Source organism: Lacerta agilis, chromosome 5, assembly GCF_009819535.1.
Source record: "Lacerta agilis isolate rLacAgi1 chromosome 5, rLacAgi1.pri, whole genome shotgun sequence".
Lineage (NCBI taxonomy): Eukaryota > Metazoa > Chordata > Lepidosauria > Squamata > Lacertidae > Lacerta > Lacerta agilis.
In genome coordinates, this window is record NC_046316.1 from 54,692,903 (window position 1) to 54,713,848 (window position 20,946).

A 20,946-nucleotide genomic window follows, 5' to 3' on the forward strand; every position below is an offset into this window, starting at 1 on the left:
AGGAAACGTGTGTGCTCTGACAGAGGAGTTTTTGGCTCAATGAGAGGCAGTTGGGGGGGGGGGACTTTTGATTTTCAAATACCTAAATGAAGTGACCTATGCATGTGAGCAAGGAACTGACTACTGTATTCTCACACTGGAAGATGAATCCCAAATTCTGGATTCCATTTCATTCGTGTACTTGGAACTCAGTCCAAAGCATTTGGAACAGGTACTACCTGCTGTTCCAAGATCTCAGGAGAGGGGTCCCCAAGACAATTCACCCTGGAAGGCATCTTTCTAACCTCCCCTGCCCCCTTTCCAGAATATACCATCCCTCCCATCATACCCCCTGACTTATGTTCCAACAAATCTCAGGGCTTCATACACAGGAAGGGAGAGCATGAAGGACCCTCTGGGTGACCTTTCTGTTGCTGTGGTGATGGAAAAATCACCGAGGCAACCACCCTGCTCCTCCCCTCTCAGCATCCCTTGACAGGCACCATCTGCTGCTGGTGAGTAATGGAGTTTCCCTGGCTGGCTGGCTGCACATCCGGCTTGGTCCAGCTTGACCAAGGGTTCTTAATGCCTAGACCTGCACACTCCAAACGTCTGAGCTCCTTTTATCTCTAGCATGTGGAACAACAAGCGTGAAACATTCGTGCTTCCTGGCAGTCAAAGAAAACTGCCCAAAATGCTTGTGTGCCCCTTGCAGGTAAGCCAACAAATCATCTGCAAGCTATGCAAGGACAATGTGCCTGCACTCACCTGCAATGCTAAGCCTCCAGTACACCTGCATGGAGGAGACTGGAAGCTTCCACTCCCATTTTAAATTGAACACAATTTAGTGTTACACCTGAACCCTAAAATGCTGTTAATGTAAACTATGGTTTCTTGAAACAAGGCAGCTTTGTAAACAACAGTTTGAAGCTGGCTTGTTTAAATAAACTATAGTTAAAGAGGTTGATGTATTTAGAGATTTTATACTCCACACCATCCCACTATTTTAACAAATACAAGACCATCTCCTTGATGCAAAAACCTCGTTTGGAAACCATAGAATTAGCCACAGTCTGAAAATTAACTACACCTTACTGGGCTGAGACACCACGACAAACTGTGGTTAAGTCTAAAATGGAAGAAAAAGCTTCCAATCTCCTCTCCATGGCTAAACCAGAGAAGGGAGGAGGAAGGCACATGAGCTCAACACTCACTCCACATGCACAGCCAACGGAGCAGCATCTCTGTGCAGCTGCATCCAGAACCATGCAGAAGGAAGTCTGAAAAGGGAGGTATTTAAAATGGGATCAACCTAGCGCCTGTCTGCCATATGTTGAAAGCTCCACATGGGGAAAGGATTTCTGTCAACAGCAGGAAAAAGCTAGTCAGAGATCACAAGATCAGGGTACCCAAAGGGACATCTAACACTCCTTACACTAGGCAGCTTAATTACACCAAAACCATCCATTTCAGAGATTTGCATGGCACTTTAGCTTTCCTTGCAAACTCACTGCAAGCTCCTCCAAGGCAAAGTCTGCTCTCAATATTTAAATTAAACTCCAACAAACTGCATAAAAAAGAGGAGGGAAGAAACAGTTTCCATACCTTGGGAGCAGCCCATTTTTAGGCAATATTCATGAAACTTCACAACCTTCATTAAGGTAGAGCACCCCCTCCATGCCTCCTCACTTGCACCCCATGCAAACTGGATTGGTATAGCCCACTTCGGAGGAGGCCTACTCCCCAGGTGTCCTGAAAGCTGAAGGGACTTCTTATTTGGCCCCATAACTCAAAAAAGGGGCAGAAGCATTGGTCTCCATTGCCTTGCTCAAGATGATGATGACCATCCGGCAACTGGTATTCTGGAGGTATACTGGCTATATCATGGCTAAAAGCTGCTGATAGCCTTCCTCTTAAAAACCTTCTGAGCTAGTGGCCATCATTGCCATCACCATATCTTGCATTAGTGAATTGCATAAGGTAATTATGCATTGTATAAAGAAGCACTGTTCTTTTATCAAATCTGCAGCGAGATTTCATGCTGGTTTGGGCAAAGCTAAAACAACCTGACGGATAATTTCATGGCTTACCCATTCACTGCATAGTCAATCAATATGTAGCACACATCAAATATCAGTTAATACATTACAGTTTCCGAATGTATATTTCCTCACAGTAGGGGTCTACACTGCTCCTTAATGTGTGGAACATTTACACAGTACTGTAGTATCAGTAGCCTGGAAAGAGCAATGGCACTGGTATAGGGATATTCGATGGAGATGCCTCCATCCACAAGATAAGCCCAGAACACACCACGTTTCAGAGTGGAAACCACGTCACTAAACATAAAGTAGCCATCATTTACCTTACCTCATCATCAACTTTAACAGCCTATCACAGTCCAAAGCAAACAAATTTGTCTAATTTCTTTAACTTGTATATTGCAATCTGGTTACAAGTGTTGGGATGATGCATTAAAAAAAACTGGCTTCTGAGCTGGATAAGTTTGCATGGAGATAACTAGTAGTATGCTAACTGCCAAAAGCTCTCTCTAAGACCTTGGGGTTTTTTCCCAGTTCTTTTCTCACAGTTGCATTAGAAAGGGACCAAGACCTTCGAAGGGGCAGAGGAACCAGAGACCAAATTGCAAACATGCGCTGGATTATGGAGAAAGCTAGAGAGTTCCAGAAAAACATCTACTTCTGCTTCATTGACTACGCAAAAGCATTTGACTGTGTCGACCACAGCAAACTATGGAAAGTTCTTAAAGAAATGGGAGTGCCGGATCACCTCATCTGTCTCCTGTGAAATCTCTATTTGGGACAAGAAGCTACAGTTAGAACTGGATATGGAATAACTGATTGGTTCAAAATTGGGAAAGGAGTACGACAAGGCTGTATATTGTCTCCCTGCTTATTTAACTTATATGCAGAATTCATCATGCGAAAGGCTGGGCTGGATGAATCCCAAACCGGAATTAAGATTGCTGGAAAAAATATCAACAACCTCAGATATGCTGATGATACAACCTTGATGGCAGAAAGTGAGGAGGAATTGAAGAACCTTTTAATGAGGGTGAAAGAGGAAAGCGCAAAATATGGTCTGAAGCTCAACATCAAAAAAACTAAGATCATGGCCACTGGTCCCATCACCTCCTGGCAAATAGAAGGGGAAGAAATGGAGGCAGTGAGAGATTTCACTTTCTTGGGTTCCATGATCACTGCAGATGGTGACAGCAGTCACGAAATTAGAAGACGCCTGCTTCTTGGGAGAAAAGCAATGACAAACCTAGACAGCATCTTAAAAAGCAAAGACATCACCTTGCCAACAAAGGTCCGTATAGTTAAAGCTATGGTTTTCCCAGTAGTAACGTACGGAAGTGAGAGCTGGACAATCAAGAAGGCTGATCGCCGAAGAATTGATGCTTTTGAATTATGGTGCTGGAGGAGACTCTTGAGAGTCCCATGGACTGCAAGAAGATCAAACCTATCCATTCTCAAGGAAATCGGCCCTGAGTGCTCACTAGAAGGACAGATCCTGAAGTTGAGGCTCCAGTACTTTGGCCACCTCATGAGAAGAGAAGACTCCCTGGAAAAGACCCTGATGTTGGGAAAGATGGAGGGCACAAGGAGAAGGGGACGACAAAGGATGAGATGGTTGGACAGTATTCTCGAAGCTACTAACATGAGTTTGGCCAAACTGCGGGAGGCAGTGAAGGATAGGCGTGCCTGGCGTGCTCTGGTCCATGGGGTCACGAAGAGTCGGACACGACTGAACGACTGAACAACAACAACAACAAGACCTGTTCTTACTTCTGTGCTGGCGCTTTCATGTGGACTAAAAGTAAAATGGTGTAGTAGAATGGATCACTTCAGACTGCAGGGATAACTTAAAAAAAAAGTTCCCTGTTGGTATTGGTGAGCAAGCAAAAAACCTAGCAAAAGTACAGAGATTATTCAGGCTAGAATCTCTCTCTCTCTCTCTCTCATGTGCAAGCTCTTTTCATGCAGAAGTTCTTTGCATTGGGGGGTGGGGATTCATCAGTGACATCCCTTGTCCTGCAGACTGAAGTGATACAGCCCATTCTGCCCTTTTATTTTGAGTCGTACATATTTCAGGTGTTTGAAAATTAGGTGCTTTAAATTTCAAGACTAAGGCCTGGTTCAAAGATGCGCAAAAAGCACTTAGGAAAGAAAACAGGGCACCACATGGTCCAGCATCATGCCAAAAGGTTCTTAACCCATGTGTTGACCTCAGTCCATGCACCTTTTGCACTCTCCAGCAGGGGTAGGCAACCTAAGGCCCGTGGGCCAGGTGCCGCCCAATCGCCTTCTCAATCCGGCCCACAGACGGTCTGGGAATCAGCGTGTTTTTACATGAGTAGCATGTGTGCTTTTATTTAAAATGCACCTCTGGGTTATTTGTGGGGCATAGGAATTCATTCATTTTTATTCCCCCCCCCCCAAAAAAAATATATAGTCCAGCCCACCACATGGTCTGAGGAACAGTGGACCGGCCCATGGCTGAAAAAGGTTGCTGACCCCTGCTCTACAGCTTGGATGGAGGCCACACCATGGCATGCAAGCACTAGATCTGTAGGGGGCAGCATACAAGTTAAGGCTGCTTTAAATCAGACACCAGACTATGGGAAACCTTGCATGTATGAATGTTTTTCACTTTGCCTACTGCCTTGTCTAAATCTGGTCTGGGTTTGCAGAGGTGTTATATGTTAGGACTGACAGCCGTGTGCTCTGACGAGAGCCACCTTGAAAGCATACTAGCTGGTAGGCACATCAAAGTTGAAAGTCACTGGCTCCGTTTATTATGTGGTTTTCCAGATGGATTGAGTCAAGATGCCTCACTGTCCCAGAAGCAAGGGCATTACTTTATAAGTTCCACACAAGAGGTGAGGAACTGAATCCAGCTGGCAGGCGAGACCCTTATCTGAGCAAACTCACAGCAGGCCAGGTGGTCAACACAAGGCTCTAGACTCAGAGCAAAAACCCAGAAGGGAGTTTCTGGGAGTGGTATTTTTCCTTCCTGTGCCTTGAATGCTAATTTTTAGGAGCAAAAGATCTGGTCGCACTGTGATCTCTAGATCACTGTTTCTGGTGGTCCTACAGAATCACACATTCCATGCAGTGGATTCTGTGGGCACAGGACCAGTTTATAAAAACAATACATTCAATGGCCTTTAAAAGCTCAAACGCCAGTGGATCACATTTACAGCTGTGTAAACCAAAGGCCACCACCAGTTCAGTAAGAGACTTGGAGCCAATTCAAATATTCTGAGGAATAGCACATGGCACGTCAGAACTCTGGTGAGGGGTTGAAAGTTTAAATTCTTCTCCCTTAAAACTCCCCGTATTGAGAAAACTAGCACATCAATAAGAAAATAATTCTAATATCATTCTCTATTATATCCTGTATTTCCAGATGGACCAAGTTTTTGAAGTTGGGAAGCAGTCAAAGATGCAGGGACATTCTGGCATTCTGAAGTGGCATAGTCCAGAAAGTCCATTGTGCTACATGCCTTTTCTGAATGTTTGAACTGGTTTTAAGTGCAACCCAAATTTACAGACTTCAAGGATCAAGTGCCAGCTACTGATGGTTCACACAATCCATTGTTGCAAGTTATGAAGTTATATGCCTGCCCTTTTTAGATTGGGGTATCTGCAATACCTAATCATCCTGTCACTCATCTGCAACAATTATCACAAGGCAAATAGGATCGTGTGAATTTGCACTTGGCTTCCCTGGAGCACAAAGTAGCATAGCAGTTTCTTTAAGAACAGACTATGTTGGGAGTAGAGATATTCCAGAAGACAACCTAGAATTTGATCCCACAGAAAGGGTCAGCTAATAGAGAATAGTATTATGTTATCAGGTGTTCAAATAAATGTAGTAGTAGTAGTAGTAGTAGTAGTAAACGGGTGGTGCTGTGGTCTAAACCAGTGTTTTTCAACCTTTTTTGGGCAAAGGCACACTTGTTTCATGAAAAAAATCACGAGGCACACCACCATTAGATAACAATAATAGTAGTAGTAGTAATAATAAAAATGATAATTCTTCTCATGTCTGAATTGAGCATGTGAAGATGGCGCACCTTGCCCCGCCCCCACCAGGCTAATAATAATAAATAACAACTATAGTACTAGTCAGGACTCTCCCCCCAGCCACAGGAACTCAGTTCTGGCACCTCTCAGGTGGGCGCCTAAGAGGGAAGGCGTCCGTGATGAGTTCCAGGCTCCAGCACCTCTTTTTCTAGAAAAATAGCATTGGTAGCAGCAGATGCCCCAATGCTAGGTAGGCAGCAGAGGTAGGAGGCGGTGTCGTAGCGGCGGCCGCCTCGCCCCGCACGGCCCACGGGGGTCAGCCAGTTGCTCCACTCGCGCAGTGCCCAGATGTTGGGCACGCAGCTCAGGTGTCGGCACAGCTGCAAGAAGCTGCCGGGCTGCCGCTGCACCCGCAGCCGCCACTCAGCCAGTCCCGAGGACGGCGGGAGGCGCTCGGCTGGCAGCAGGCGGGCCGGGCCCGCGGTGGTAGCGGCGGCGGCGGCATCAGCCACCGGGCCGGGCAGTACCAAGAGGACTCCGGCTTCTTCGAAGGCCTCGCGGATGGCGCAGAGGCGAAAGGCCATGTCTCCCGGCAGCGGCGAGCCCAGCTCCGGGCGCTCGGCGGCGAAGAGCGGCGCCCTCGGGCACTCGCCCCGCACCGAGCCCAGTCCGCAGCGCGGCCCGCCTGCCAGCAGCTGCAGCCAGTCGGACGAGAAGTCGGCCGCGTCCGCCACGCCGCCCGCGAAGACGTGAGCACTGGGCAGGAAGGCGCTCCGCGGGCTCCGCCGCAGGAGGAGCAGCTCATAGTCAAAGGCGCCCGCCGCCGCCGTGGGCCGAGGGGGAGACGCGCCCAGCCCACCTGCCGCTAGCAGCAGCGTCGCCACCTCCCGCCAGTGCCGCAACCGCCAGCCCATGTTTTCCCACGGAACACCAGGCAACATCTCGCGGCACACTAGTGTGCCGCGGAACAGTGGTTGAAAAACACTGGTCTAAACCACTGAGCCTAGGGCTTGCTGATTGGAAGGTCGGCAGTTCAAATCCCTGCGACAGGGTGAGCTCCCGTTGCTCGGTCCCTGCTCCCACCAACCTAGCAGTTCGAAAGCACGTTGAAGTGCAAGTAGATAAATAGGGACCGCTCCAGCAGGAAGGTAAACGGCATTTCCATGCACTGCTCTGGTTTCACCAAAAGCGGCTTAGTCATGTGGCTGGCCACATGACCCGGAAAAACTGTCTGCGGACAAACACCGGCCCCCTCGGCCAGTAAAGCAAGATGAGTGCCACAACCCCAGAGCCGTCCGCAAATGGACTTAACTGTCAGGGGTCCTTTACCTTTTAGCTTTAATAATGGTTTAGCTGAAAGGGAGGGAGGTGTGACGCTGGGTGAATTAATCTGGGGAAGGACAGCAGAGAGTAGAGGGAAAACCCACACAATGGCTAAGAGCTTCACCTGCTGGACTGTTTGCTGTGAGGGAGGAAAGAGTTTAGCAGTGAGGGTTGTTCGGCATCAGCCAGGGAAAAGGTTAGTGCACAGACTGTGATAAGTTTTGGGATTCTGAAGAGATTCCTACTGCAGCTTGGCCACAGGGCAAAAGACAAGCAGTAGCACATGGAACATACTGCACCAGAGAAAGCTAACTGGCTTAAGATTGTTACATGAAGATGCAAGGCAAATGCTTAAAAAGGATGGTGTAACTGAGGAAGCAGAAGTTGCTATCCAAGGTTGAAAATGCCAAATGCATGACCTGAACTCTGCTTTCTGTACCAAGGCTCCAGCACACAGCTGGAATGTCACAGGCCAGAAATCACAAAGAGGAGTTAGAGCAACTCCAAGTACTCTGAGCAGCTGAGCACTTGGCCCTTGATTAGAGACCAAACATATAGCTTTTCCTAGAATAACTGAATTAGGCAGACTAGTGCCAATGAAACAAAGAAAGTCACCCAACACAGCAGTATTCTGGCTCCAACAAGGGGGCAGTTTGTGGGCGCAATATCCACGAGCTCCAGAGTTTTGAATAGCCTTTTGGGAAAAGGAAATGGGTTGCTCATGAACTTTAAAGCTTTAAATTACTAGGACCCTAAATACTAGTCTGGAGTGGGAAACATTTTTTGACCTGAGGGGCCAGTGATGGGGGCGTGTAAAGGTGGACCACTCCACACTTTCACAAGTGCGCTCTCTCGCTTTCTGTACACACAGTCATAGGAGAAGCACACATATACCTCCACCTCCTCAGCTGCTCCAGTGCAGATCAGCTGAGAAGACAGACAAATTTCCTCAGCAGACCAGGTTAGGTCCCTGGGCAAGGGGTTAGCCACCTCTCTTCTACCCGGTGGCAATAGGGTCATCCTGATCCAATTCATTTATGTGTGACTTTAAACTTCACAAAGCATGCAGAGCAGTGTTTGCAGTAGCTGCTCCTTTCTCCTGGATGTCTGTCAGAGCCCTAACTTGATCACATCTGACAAGCAGTATTCAGAACCTTCATATCTCGGCACACATATCATGGCTAGAATTGGGAAGGCTCAATACACATCTGCAACTAGAGAGGCTGCAGAAGAACAGAGGGGAAATTCAAATCAGTGACATCCCTCATGATGGTACACGTTTATATTAGTTACTCCTAATGCCATTTCAGCAGGATGATGTCCTAGTGTGGTTAACGTGCACTACAAAGGGGCCTGACATTGTGATCGATGGCAGCAATGCTTCTGAATACCAGCCGCTGGAAACCACACAAGTGGAGAATGCTCTTGTGCTCAGGTCCTGCTTAGGGTTTCCCACAAACATCTGGTTAACCACTATGAGTACAGGATGCTAGACTAAATGGGTCATTGGCCTGATCCAGCAGGCTTTGCTTATGTTGTTATGACACCCCTTACAGAGTGCAGATATTTTTTTTCACTATATCTGCAACACCAAACCCAAAACTAAATTGAATTCCTGGCGTCCCTGTCTGAAATCCTGGACAGCTACCGCTAGTCAGAGCAGATAATACTGAGCAAAATAGACCAATGGTCTGACTCAGTATAAGGCAGCTAAGTATGCTCTTCCTAACATCCAAAAAGCTCTGTTTAGTTGTGGGTATGGAGTATTCTAGCCATTTACAGAGGGATAACAATGCTAGTCTGTTGCAACAAAAACGAAGAGTTGTGTATGACCTTAAAGGTAAAGGTAAAGGTACCCCTGACTGTTAGGTCCAGTCACGAACGACTCTGGGATTGCGGCACTCATCTCGCTCTATAGGCTGAGGGAGCCGGCGTTTATCCGCAGTCAGCTTCCGGGTCATGTGGCCAGCATGACTAAGCCGCTTCTGGTGAACCAGAGCAGCGCATGGAAATGCCATTTACCTTCCCACTGGAGCGGTACCTATTTACCGGTATCTACTTGCACTTTGATGTGCTTTTGAACTGCTAGGTGGGCAGGAGCAGGGACCGAGCAATGGGAGCTCACCCCGTTGTGGGGATTCGAACCGCCAACCTTCTGATCGGCAAGCCCTAGGCCAGGGGTCAGCAAACTTGAAGCAGGGGGCCAGTCCACTGTCCCTCAGACCTTATGGGGGCCCCGACTATATTTTGAAAAAAATATGAACTAATTCCTATGCCCCACAAATAACCCAGAGATGCATTTTAAATAAAAGGACACATTCTACTCATGTAAAAACACCCTGATTCTCGGACCATCCGTGGGCTGGATTTAGAAGGCGATTGGGCTGCATCCGGCCCCCGGGCCTCAGTTTGAGGACCCCTGCCCTAGGCTCTGTGGTTTAGACCACAGTGCCACCTGCTTACACCTTACAGACTAACAAATTTTACTATGGCATAAGCTTTCATAGACTAGACCATCAGGTGCTTGGTGCTTTTGTTATCTTTAACACCTTTGTGAATGGTCCCCATGATTACTTTGCATATGTTTTAGCTTTAGTCCAGCTGTTACATTTTTGCATTTCATTTCACCCTGACTTCGCTGCTTTCTTCTTCCTCTCTCTACCACCAGGTTTATACTGACCTACAAACATAGAATAGCACTTCATGTATCTCAGTGCTTCCCAAACTTGGGTCTCCAGCTGTTTTTGAACTACAACTCCCATCATCCCTGATTACTGGTTCTGACAGCTGCGGGTGATGGGTGTTGTAGTCCAAAAATGGCTGGAGCCTCAAGTTTGGGAAACACTGGTGTATCTGATAATGTGGACCCCAGTCCACAAGATTGTGCTATAATAAAAGCTGCACATCTTTTAAGGTGCCAGAAGGCTCTTTCCTGGTGCTGTACTCCCAACAGAAACACCATGTTGCAAAGGGGTTATGAAGTTCACTTTCCAACATGAAGTTATGGATGAGGTTGCACACCCTCTGAAGAATCATGTTTGTAGCCTGAGGGCACTCTTAGATCCATCATTGTTATTAGATGTGCAAGTGGTATCTATGGTGCAGAGTGCCTTTCACCAGCTTAGGCTGGCATCCCGGCTACAACCCCATCTAGATGTAGATAAGCTGGTTTCACAGATGAATGCCAATGTAAAGGAATGCTAGAATATGTTAAAAGGCCTTGGAGAACAACTAAGTCTGTCTGGTGCATCAGTGGCTACAAGCCATGATGGCTATGCTCTGCCTCCACAGCTGGTAGCAGTAATAACAGCTGGTAGAGTGCTCTTGTGCTTGGGTGCTGCCTGCAGGTTTCCCACAGCATCTGATTGGCCACTGGGAGAACAGGATGTGGACTGGATGGGCCATTGGCCAGATCCTTCTTAGGGTATTGTAAAGACATTAACGCAGCTATCAGGTGAGCATTTCACAACTGAAGGGACTCTGCTGAGAAGGTCCTCTTCTATCTACTCTTTGTATATCAGACTGACTGGGCACTCAGGCAAAACAGTTTAGAGATGGTCATATGGCATGGACTGATAAATACAGAAGGATGTCTCCTGCCAGGTTCCAAAGTCCCAGTCAGTGTAAGGGTTTGCAGGTCAAAACGAACACTTTGAATTGGGCCTGGAAGCAAATGAGGAGCCACTGAATGTGAGAAAGGCTGTGATGTTTTATTCTCCTTGTTTGGTATCGGACTTTAATAGTGAATTTGCTTGCATTAGTCTATGCTATGCTTTAAATTCTGTTTTAAAATCTAATTGCTTCATGGCACCTAAAGAACATACAGTCTAAGGTGACCAGCAAATGCAAATAATAACTAAAATAATAAATATATTTAAAAGCGGTCTCATGATTGCAGCAGGGGTAGAATGGTAAGCAGGACTTGTGCAGATAAATGTTAGGGGAAATACAGAGTTGTGTGGATTGCAATGCATTGGGGAGGGGGAACCTGCAGGCCTCCAGATGTTGTTGAGCTAGAATTCTCATCACTCCTGGCTAGTGGCCATGCTGGCCGCCACCAAGGGGAGTTTAAGAGCACCTGAAGGACCACAGGCTCCCCATCCCTGCAATTCATGAAAGGGGCTCTCGTAACTTATTAACATCTCAGTATCTAAATAATAATAATAATACAATGTAAGGCAGGAGACATGCCAACAAGGTGGCTGGGATAATTTTATCAAGCTTTAGGAGGGGGGGGGGGTAGTTTTCTTTAACAAATATCAAAAGTAATGGATGGAAAGTAGAATGCTGTATCAAATGTAAAAGGATCCAAGTCAAAGTTTCCACAAGCACTACAGTAATTTGCTGCAGAGATCCTTCAACTATCATTCTGCAGAAGATCAACTGGGCCTGCAACTTTGGCCTGCCGTGTCTTTGATACACTGAAATCTGTTTATTCCAGCATTGCTTCTGGCACTATAAATAGGTGCTTCTTGGCTCCCATTAAGTTTCCTGGACACTCAGAAGATATAACTCACCGCAGTGTATAAGGCAACGATCCACCAAGAGTTCCAAAACACCAGTATGTGCTCCAACCCTGAGACTGGAGAGCTGAAGGAAGCACACACACGAGTTAAAACTGCCTACTTACAGCTCACCATTTTATCCCTCTCCCCTTGTATGTCTTGTCTTTTTAGTTTGTAAGTTTGATTGAAGGCCCTTTGTCTTTCTTTTGTTGATGTGTTCCGCTTTAGGAGACAACAGTACAGAAACACAGCAAATAAAAAGGAGACAAAGAAATAAGAGGTGGAAGGATTGTGATCTCACATGCTGCTCTTTTAAAGATCAAAAGCTGGAGAAAATCTTCCCTAAAGTAATGTGCATTACTCCAGATTTTGTCCTACCATCAGTGCTGCCCATTTTGAAGTCTACACTATTTTTCTGAGGTTATTGGTCAGTTGAAGAGACGGTTATCTATTTCACTAGACCCACTAGGCTCAGTAGGTCTATCAGCCAGGTAACTGTTTACAGGATTTTGGCCCGCACACTTCAACCAACATTTAAGGCCAAGGTAGAAAAAGTATTCCGTTTTGGAACTCTAAATTATTGGTGCAGAAAGGGTGATCCTATTTATCATTTTAAAAGCCACAGAGGGGGAAAAAACCAGGCATATTTGGTGAAGTACTACAGCAAAGCAGATGTGCCAGTGGTTCATGCTTCCAGTATAAAGCCTGAAGAGGGATCATACATATCTCTCCCCATTCCACCCATGGTAAGACACATGAGATGAGCTGGGCTACCATTTGGGGCTCATGCCTCTTACCCATGGAATAAGCTGAGCAGCTTCCCTTTTAGAGACTGGCAAGCACATCCATTATTTGCATTCCCAAAGCTGGTCAATTGTATGTACATTATTGCTATTTCTTTATAACCCCCAAAAGCTATTCTACATTCCAAAATGAATTAACCCTTACATGAGCTGGCCCAAATACTCTCATGGATCTCAAAAAGCAAAATGGAGCATATATACCTCTATACAACTGTTAAGGCCTTGACAAAGAAGTAGGGGAAATAAAAGTGTGAGTTGTGGGCTTTTTAAATTATAGTTGTCAGCTTGATCAGCAAAGTGCTGTGCAACCATGAGCCCCCGTGGGTTGGCAGTAGCACAGTGCTTTGGAGAGTGGATGGCATGTTTTAAATCCAGTGCCAAGGACCTGCAGAGTCTGGGCTAGGGCTCTCTGCTGTGGAATTCTAAACCAAAATAAAGAAGCACAATGAAAAGCCACATTTCCATTAGATCAGTTTCCAAAAGCTACAAAATAGATCTGAATCAGTACTGAGCATGTTCAAGAGATGGTGTGACAGAGTTAAGAAGATACAGCTTTGGGGAACTGATAATCCCTCACCTAATCACTAATGGTTTTGTTTTGCAACAGTGCGCTTTGTTGAGGGAGATAACTGGAATCGGCAGGTTTTCCTGTGCAGATCCAGGCTGTGATGTTTAGCCAGCAGGCCCCAATCATACTACAACATAACCTGCTCTAAACAATAGTTTGAAATCCGGGTGCTCTTACAATCTTGTAAAAAAAAAAGAAAGGAAGCTCCCCTTGCCCAAATAAATTCCTACTGGAAAATCTATGGTGCTACTCAATAGCTAGAGAACCCTCCACTTTACATGACAACTGGATAGAGCAACACGGAGAAGCAGCATGCCTACTAGATCTCTTTCTACCACAGAAGACCCAGAAGCAATCTGGAACTGACCATAGACAATAAGACAAAGATGGTGGGCATAGTCTGTAAATGACAGGAGCTCTTCAACTGCTTGGATTTGAAAAGTTGGAGGGGGCGGGAATGAACCACTGCATAAGGCAACAGAAAAACATAGTAATAAAGACAGGAGTATTTAATCACATGTATAGTATATGCTCAACTTGGGTATATTTGATGGGTGAAATGGAAAATGTTCATGGGATTCCTGGGCAGGAAGGTGTTCTCTGACAATCCTTCAAAAACACAGGGCACATACCTAAAGTGTGATAGCACTGTTGTGCAAGTCAGAGTTACATTTTAAATCTTTTAGAGTGCTTTATGATTCTGCACTGTTCCAAGTGAGACACAGATCCCTCAAACACAGATCCCTGCGCATTCAAAACTTCCCAGCAACAAGAGATTATCCATTGTGGGGAGACTTCTTCAGCTCCTTCATTGATGCTTCCAGAAAAGGAGAGACTCAGACATCTCCTTTGGCAGTATTAACGTAAACATTTTACCACCATACTCCTCCAAATAAACTCAAACAATTGCCCTGCAAATATGCAGAAAAGACAGAAACGGCTTGTTTATATCAAAGAACTAAGGAGATTAATAAATTGGCTGTTGACCTATTACTTGCTTTTCTCAGCCTCCTTAAATGATTCTTACTGACCTGTTTGTACTCCCTACTGGGCTCAGTGCAGATGAAGCACAATACTGTGCTTTACACTGCATGTGGCCAGTCTGTCATGGAGAGGTTGTTGCTTTCCAGCACTGCTGTAGTCATCCCATGTTCAGTATAACTACCCAGATGGGGAAACTTAAACCTTGGGAGGACAGATGGTGCCCCTTGAGCAGCTCTTGATTGCAGCCTCTATTCACCAAATATTCTAGAGAAGCTGCATCTCATCCCTTATCTAACTTTCCACAGTGAATACTGACATTGTCAACACACAACAGAGGTCCAAAGCTTTTTATGATTTGCTGTCAAATAACACACACCCTCACCCACACCCACACACCCTTCCCCAAGTCTGGATACAATATCCTTGTTAATCTGTTGAAGCAAAATGTAAAGTCTTGAGCCACCTTAAAGACTAACCCATTTATTATGGCACAAACTTTCATATAGACCAGAGTTTGGTCCACAAAAATGTATGCTGTCATAAATGTGTTTAGTCTTTAAGGTGCCACAAGGTAGTATGTCGAACCTTTAGCTGAGATTTTAACAAATCATTCTCCCTGAATGCCGGGTTTTATTAAGGACTGTTCTGAGGACTTGCAAAAAACCAAAGGGAGACACTAAACTGGAAATTCAAGTTCTGTAGAGGTTCTACACTAACAGTGTTAGTGTCTGGTATGCAGGGCCTCTTTGAGGCAAGAGTCTGTAAAGAACTGTGTTCTAATTTCAGTATACAGTCCCAAGACACACTAAAGCAGCTGTCCCTGACCTGGTGCCCTCCAATTGTTGCAGATGGACTACCTCTCCCCTTCTCCCTGACCATTGACTATGCTGGCTGGGGTTGAGGTCAGCAGTCCAAAACTTCTGGAGGGCACCAGGTTGTAGAAGGCTTAATTTAAGCCTACTGCAAGTGAGAATTCTGTTTCATGAGCTCAACATATCCCCACCTCTTTACCCTGCTCTGAGTCAACCAGCAGCCTGGGTCTAGATTAGAATTAGCCACTGTGTCTAATGATCCCAAGACAAATGTGCTCTCCACTAGGGAAGGACCACAGTAAATAAACTCATAAGGGTACAAGTCGCTGGCTCTTCCAAGTTGAAGACATTGTGTCCAATGCAAATTTTGCCCCCTGGACAGGGTTTTATAGAGCTACAAAGCATGTTTAGACTCAAGGATACTAAGAGGAATCACAGAATACGAGGAGGTAAATTGAAAATACTCCCCACATTTTCCCCAGGAACTACTGTCCTATCCCAAGTCTGAATATTTGTTTGAAACTTAAGAAATGCATAAAACAGGGGAAGGCTTGGTTAAGAGAGCTTCCACGCTGACAGACTCCCAACTCCAGCACCGACCAACTGGATATGCAAAGGCCACTCCTCCACCACCCTGTCCAGCTCTAGCCTTGCTGAGCAACCTGGAAACTGGAAAAACTTGCAACTGGTTTTCCAGGGGAAAGAGCTCTCAGCCAAACACAAGCTATTCTGGTTTACAGAAAGAAGCTGGAGCAAGACAGAAAGAAAAGGTCTGAGGCCAGCGGAGGCTGCTGCAGAGTGACAGCAGGAGAACAGCCTCCGGCAAAGAAAAATTAAACGACCCCATCATGCACACTGCGACCCCTAGTGCTGCTTATCTCCAGGGACCTATCCCCTGCTCAAAAATTAAAAAAAAATTCCCCACAATTTCTTCCTAACAGAATCCGAGATTCTGCCATTCCCCTGTTTTGAAAACAGCAGACTTGGGAGTTGCAAACTCCACTAGAGGAGAATTCTGGTCTGGCTCCTGTCTTGGCCACTTGCTGGCCCACTGACCAAACATACACACACACCTTGAAGGAAACTTTATGATATTTGCTGCTCCTGCTCCTAAGCAAAGCCCACAGACCCAGGAAGCCCCCACCCCCAAATCTACCCCTTCACTTCCTTTCCCTTCCCACACACCCCTCTTACTTAAGGGCCAGCTTGCAACTCTGTTCCGAGGAGAGTAGGGCCTAGTGTCACTGCCTGAAGACACGAGGGGGTGAGAGAGAGAGAGAGAGAAATCCAGAAGAAAGAAAGAAAACAGGCTGGAAACAACAAGACCCCCTCGCTGGGAGATCCACCCACCCACCCAAAATCCAAGCTGGAGTTGTCTTCAATCCCTCTGCCTTTCCTGCCCAGCACAGCTCCTTCCCAATCCTCACATGGCTCTGGGAGCGCAGACATGATCGGATGGAGGAAGCCCTTCGCCGCACCGCATCCATGCAAGAGCCGTGGCTGGGAAGAAGCCATTGAACCGCCCGCCGCCGCCGCCGCCGCCGGCTCCTCCACCCCCCTGGACCTTTCCCAGGCACCCGGGACAGCCTCGCGGACCTCCCCCGAACTTGATCCGAGCGCGAGCGGCGAGCTCCGAGCCTTACCTGGGGAGAAGTGCCGGAGTGTCGCTGTTGAGGGCGAGGGGCGGGACGGTGGGGTGGGGGGAGAAGTGGGAGAAGGCGGCAGGACGGGAACTCAGAACATCCCTGCTGCCCGAGGGGTGCTTTACTCCCAGCCAGCCATGGGGAGAGGAGAAAGAAAGTTCAAAATGGAAAGGTGGGGGGAAAGAATAATTTAGAAAAAGGCCAGGAGCCGGGTTGCAACTGGACGTGGCGGGAGCGAAGCGCGGCGGCTGCCGAGAGGCCTAGCGGAGCGAGCGGCCGCCGAAGGAAACAGGAAGGCTTCGGTGAAAAGGAGGAAGCCCGTCCTTTGTCTGCCAGGTTTTCCCTGAACAATGGCTGCTCCTGCTGCTGTCTCAGGCCCTCTGTTGGGGCATGGAAGAGGCTCGGCTCTTGCACACACGCTCGCTCTCGCGTACACGCGCGCGCACACAAACCTCCCTGTGCCTTTCAGAAAGAGGCCCAGAAGCTCCTCTCCAAGGAGGAGGAGGAGGAGGAGGAGGAGGAGGAGGCCTTTCCTTTCCTCCCCACTCCCACTCCTCTCTCCCCCGCTCCAGGGGCTGCTCTGATCGCATGAAAGAGGGAGGGATCTGCCATGCCTAGGCTGAGGAAAAACAAAAGGGAGAGACAGACCCAGACAGAAAGAGGTAAATCCCAGGGAGGGAAGGGGACGCCAGGCAGCCGGAAAGACCAGAGGAGGGAAAGCTGCGGTGGGAGGTGATGCCAGCCGCCCTTAAAGATGATGATGATGAAGAAGAAGAAGAAGAAGAAGAAGAGGGGTGGGTGAAAAGCTCCCCACTCTAAGTAAAGCAGGCTGGGAAGTACCAGGTCTTCTCCCACCATGGAAGAAACACTGGGGCTCTACAGCAAAAACAAAAAACATAAAAAGGCCAATTCCCCACACCCCCATCTAAGCGGGATGGAGAGCTTCAAAGCGTGCCTTATTCCAGGTCTTGCAAATATCCCTAGTAGGAAGGAAACTTCGCCACCTTGGGAGGTTTCACTCGTTTCTTCCACCTGCGCAAATCTAGTGCCCAAATCGCTTTAATTCAATGAAAGGGTTGGGGTTGCGTGCTGAAATAGCTTGAAGTACTTTTTCCTACTGGATAGTTTGCTGCAAAAAAAGTCTGTAATTTCAAGGACGCACCTAAGAAGCAAAAACCCTTTGCGTTTAGTAGGAGTTACTTCCAAGTAAATTAAACATGCATAGAATCCAGCTGAAACTGTTATTTTCTTACCCACAAACCACCACGAAAATAATTACTGTACTAACGAAACTGCATGTGAGGAGATGGGCTACTCCAGCTCCTGCCAGCTTGTAGGGTTTGATTTAGAGTAGACTAAAAGCCTAAATTTATGCGATGCCAGGTGCAAAATGTTTATATCCCGGTGTAATTAGGGCAACTGGATTGAGACATCCTAGGGCTGTGCAGTCCAAAGCCTTCACTGCAATTCCCAGGATGTGGTACCTTTTTGTGATATGCGGTCTCTTCTAAATGTAGTCAAAAACAGTCATGTCTTCCCTTGCAGCAGGGCTGAATTTGTGTCAAGTTGTTATGAGCAATGGCTAAAACCGGTAGAACTAAACTTGTGCTGTGGCTCACCAAGGATAGCCATGGAACCTAGGGCTCAGGTTGTCAGCTTCCCCCATCCAACAGAGGAGCCAACAGCTTCACAGTTGGGTTGCTGGGACGGCAAAAGCCATTCCTTTTGCATCTTTGCATGTCCTGCAGCTGTCAATAGCACAGAACCACTGTCAGGAGAAAAGGATGCAACCTTAGCCTGGGGCTCAGCCTTGAACATGTCATGTAATCATAAATAAGAGTACCTATACTGGTCGCCTGATGAATAACTACAAATATTATGAGCACATTTAGAATTCAGTGGAAGGTTTCTAGCGTAGGATAGTGACCTGCAGGCACGCTTGAGCCTTCACATTTCTAATTTTAGAAGCTGTGTGAATCTATAGCATTGGTCTTTATGTAAGATAGTATTGAACTAATGCAGGGGTAAGGAACCTGTGTCTTCCAGACATCACTGGACTACAACTCCCATAATCCCTGACCATCGGTTGTGATGGAGTCCCACAACAGCTAGAGAGCTACAAGTTCCTCATTATTAGGTCTAATGCCACTGTGCCCACTTCAGAGCTGCCCTGGGACATCCTGCAGGTACAGACAAGATGTCTTTCAAACCCTAAATGTTACTAAGCAGGGAAGCATGAAATCCAGTGCTAGCCAGAAACAAGAAACAAAACTGAGTTTTCAGCACCTTACTATGGGCAATATATGTTGTGTAGAATGTAACATCCCAAAATAAGGACACATGGCAGCTTTCGCAAATGAGAACTGACGGACAGAGCTGGCAAAAGGCACCTTTTCCTTCAGAACTTTTAATTGCATTTTTTCTTTAAAAAGTAATAACAACACATTATTGTTTTTAACTTGGGAACTAAACCCCAAGTATGTATCATTTCATGTTAGAGCAAGCCTTTTTAGCCACTCAGATTGGCTGGTGTTGGTTGGTGTATTTAATTCTCCTGCAATGAAGAGTATTTTTGAGACATACACTATGTAAAAAACCCAGTAAGATTCAAGGCATAAAATTAGGGGCTTCCTTCAATTGAGCATTGGAAAATAATTGGGGGGGGGGGGAGTATATAGCTGGTTGTGCAAATGTGCACACATATACAGCTGCAGCTGTACAACTGTTCTAGCACAATAGACTTTTTTAAAGTAACAGATTTCTAGGTTTCACTGTAATAGAACCAACCCTCAAAATATGGAATGCGTGCCTTCCACTTAACTGATGGCTTGCTTTAGCACCACAAGCCTAAATGTACTGGCAGCCTGAACCAGGATTGTCGTATTTTCATCAGATGCTAAAATCAGAAGTCAATAAATGCAGCATTTTAAATGCCTACTACTCATCTGAGCAAGTAAGAAAATAAAGGAAGAATACTTCACTCTGCAGAACTCTGGGTAACATGCAATTGCAACTGCAGCTGAAAGATTACACATCTGTTTTCTTTTTCATAAAAGGAGTTGGGGTTTGGATTATGTGCTGAAATACCAAATCTCTCTCTCTCTCTCTCTCTCTCTCTCTCTCTCTCTCTCTCTCTCACACACACACACACACACACACACACACACTGTAGCTAAAGTGCTGTGTGTCAAACTGCCACTGGAACAAACCAAAGCTCTGCTTTAGGGAACAGCCTAGCCATAGGAATGGTTCTAATTACCAGACTCTTAAGCTACAGAATTCAGGTCACAAATTTCCTGAGAATCACAGTTGGTTCTAGTGAGGGTCGAGCAAGGAGATGTGAGTCTCCACTACATTAAAACAAAGGATCAGTCTTATGTCGTTAGTATATCTAGCCCAGTATCCCCTCTCTGACAAGAACCAGTTCCAGATGTACCAGAGGAAGCCTGAAATGCTGCAATGAATCAGCATATAACTCCAGCCTTTGCCATTCACTTTTCAGTTACCAGTATTTCACTCTCCTAAGCTGGAGACTCTTGAGAGTTCCATGGACTGCAAAAAGATCAAACTTATCCATCCTTAAAGAAATCAGGCCTGAGTGCTCACTGGAAGGGCAGATCCTGAAGTTGAGGCTCCAGTACTTTGGCCACCTCATGAGAAGAGAAGACTCCCTGGAAAAGACCCTGATGTTGGGAAAGATGGAGGGCACAAGGAGAAGGGGACGACAGAGGATGAGATGGTTGGACAGTGTTCTCGAAGCGACTGGCATGAGTTTGGCCAAACTGCAGGAGGCAGTGGAGGATAGGTGTGCCTGGCGTGCTCTGGTCCATGGGGTCACGAAGAGTCGGACACGACTGAACGACTGAACAACAACAACAACAACAAAGCTGGTGACACCCTCGGCAAGAGGTCCTTGTATTTATTTACAAAATTCTAAACAACTTGGGTCCAGGGTACCTCAGGGATCACCCGAACACTTATATCCAATCTTGATCACTAACTAAAATAATCTGCAAGAACAAAAATAATCTGCAGGAATGTCATAGATCATTCCCCAAGTTGGCAAGGCTCACTTGATAACAAGAAATGGAGCCTTTAGAGTTATCAGCCCAGGCCTGTGGAATACAGTATTCTGCCAACAGAGATTCAGCAGCCGCCTTCTGCTTCAACTTTTAAACACCTGCTGAAAACTTTTCTATTCCACCAGGCCTATGAAAGAAATGAAGAACACATCTACGATGGTTAATTGATGTCTGTGTTTAACTTTTTTACA

At 46.4% G+C, this 20,946-nt stretch overlaps 1 protein-coding gene across 3 annotated transcripts in view; it reads right to left on the reverse strand.

Annotated features, from left to right (window-relative positions):
- LDB1 (LIM domain binding 1) overlaps nucleotides 1-20,946 on the reverse strand; it is a 64,049-nt gene that overhangs the window by 15,626 nt on the left and 27,477 nt on the right. The window contains exon 1 of one of the 3 annotated variants that reach the window (XM_033149863.1): nucleotides 16,674-16,848. The exons of the other annotated variants lie outside the window; for them this stretch is intronic. The gene's annotated coding sequence lies outside the window, so the exon portion shown is untranslated. Of the gene's footprint in view, nucleotides 1-16,673; nucleotides 16,849-20,946 lie in introns of those variants that run through there. 3 annotated transcript variants of the gene reach the window in all.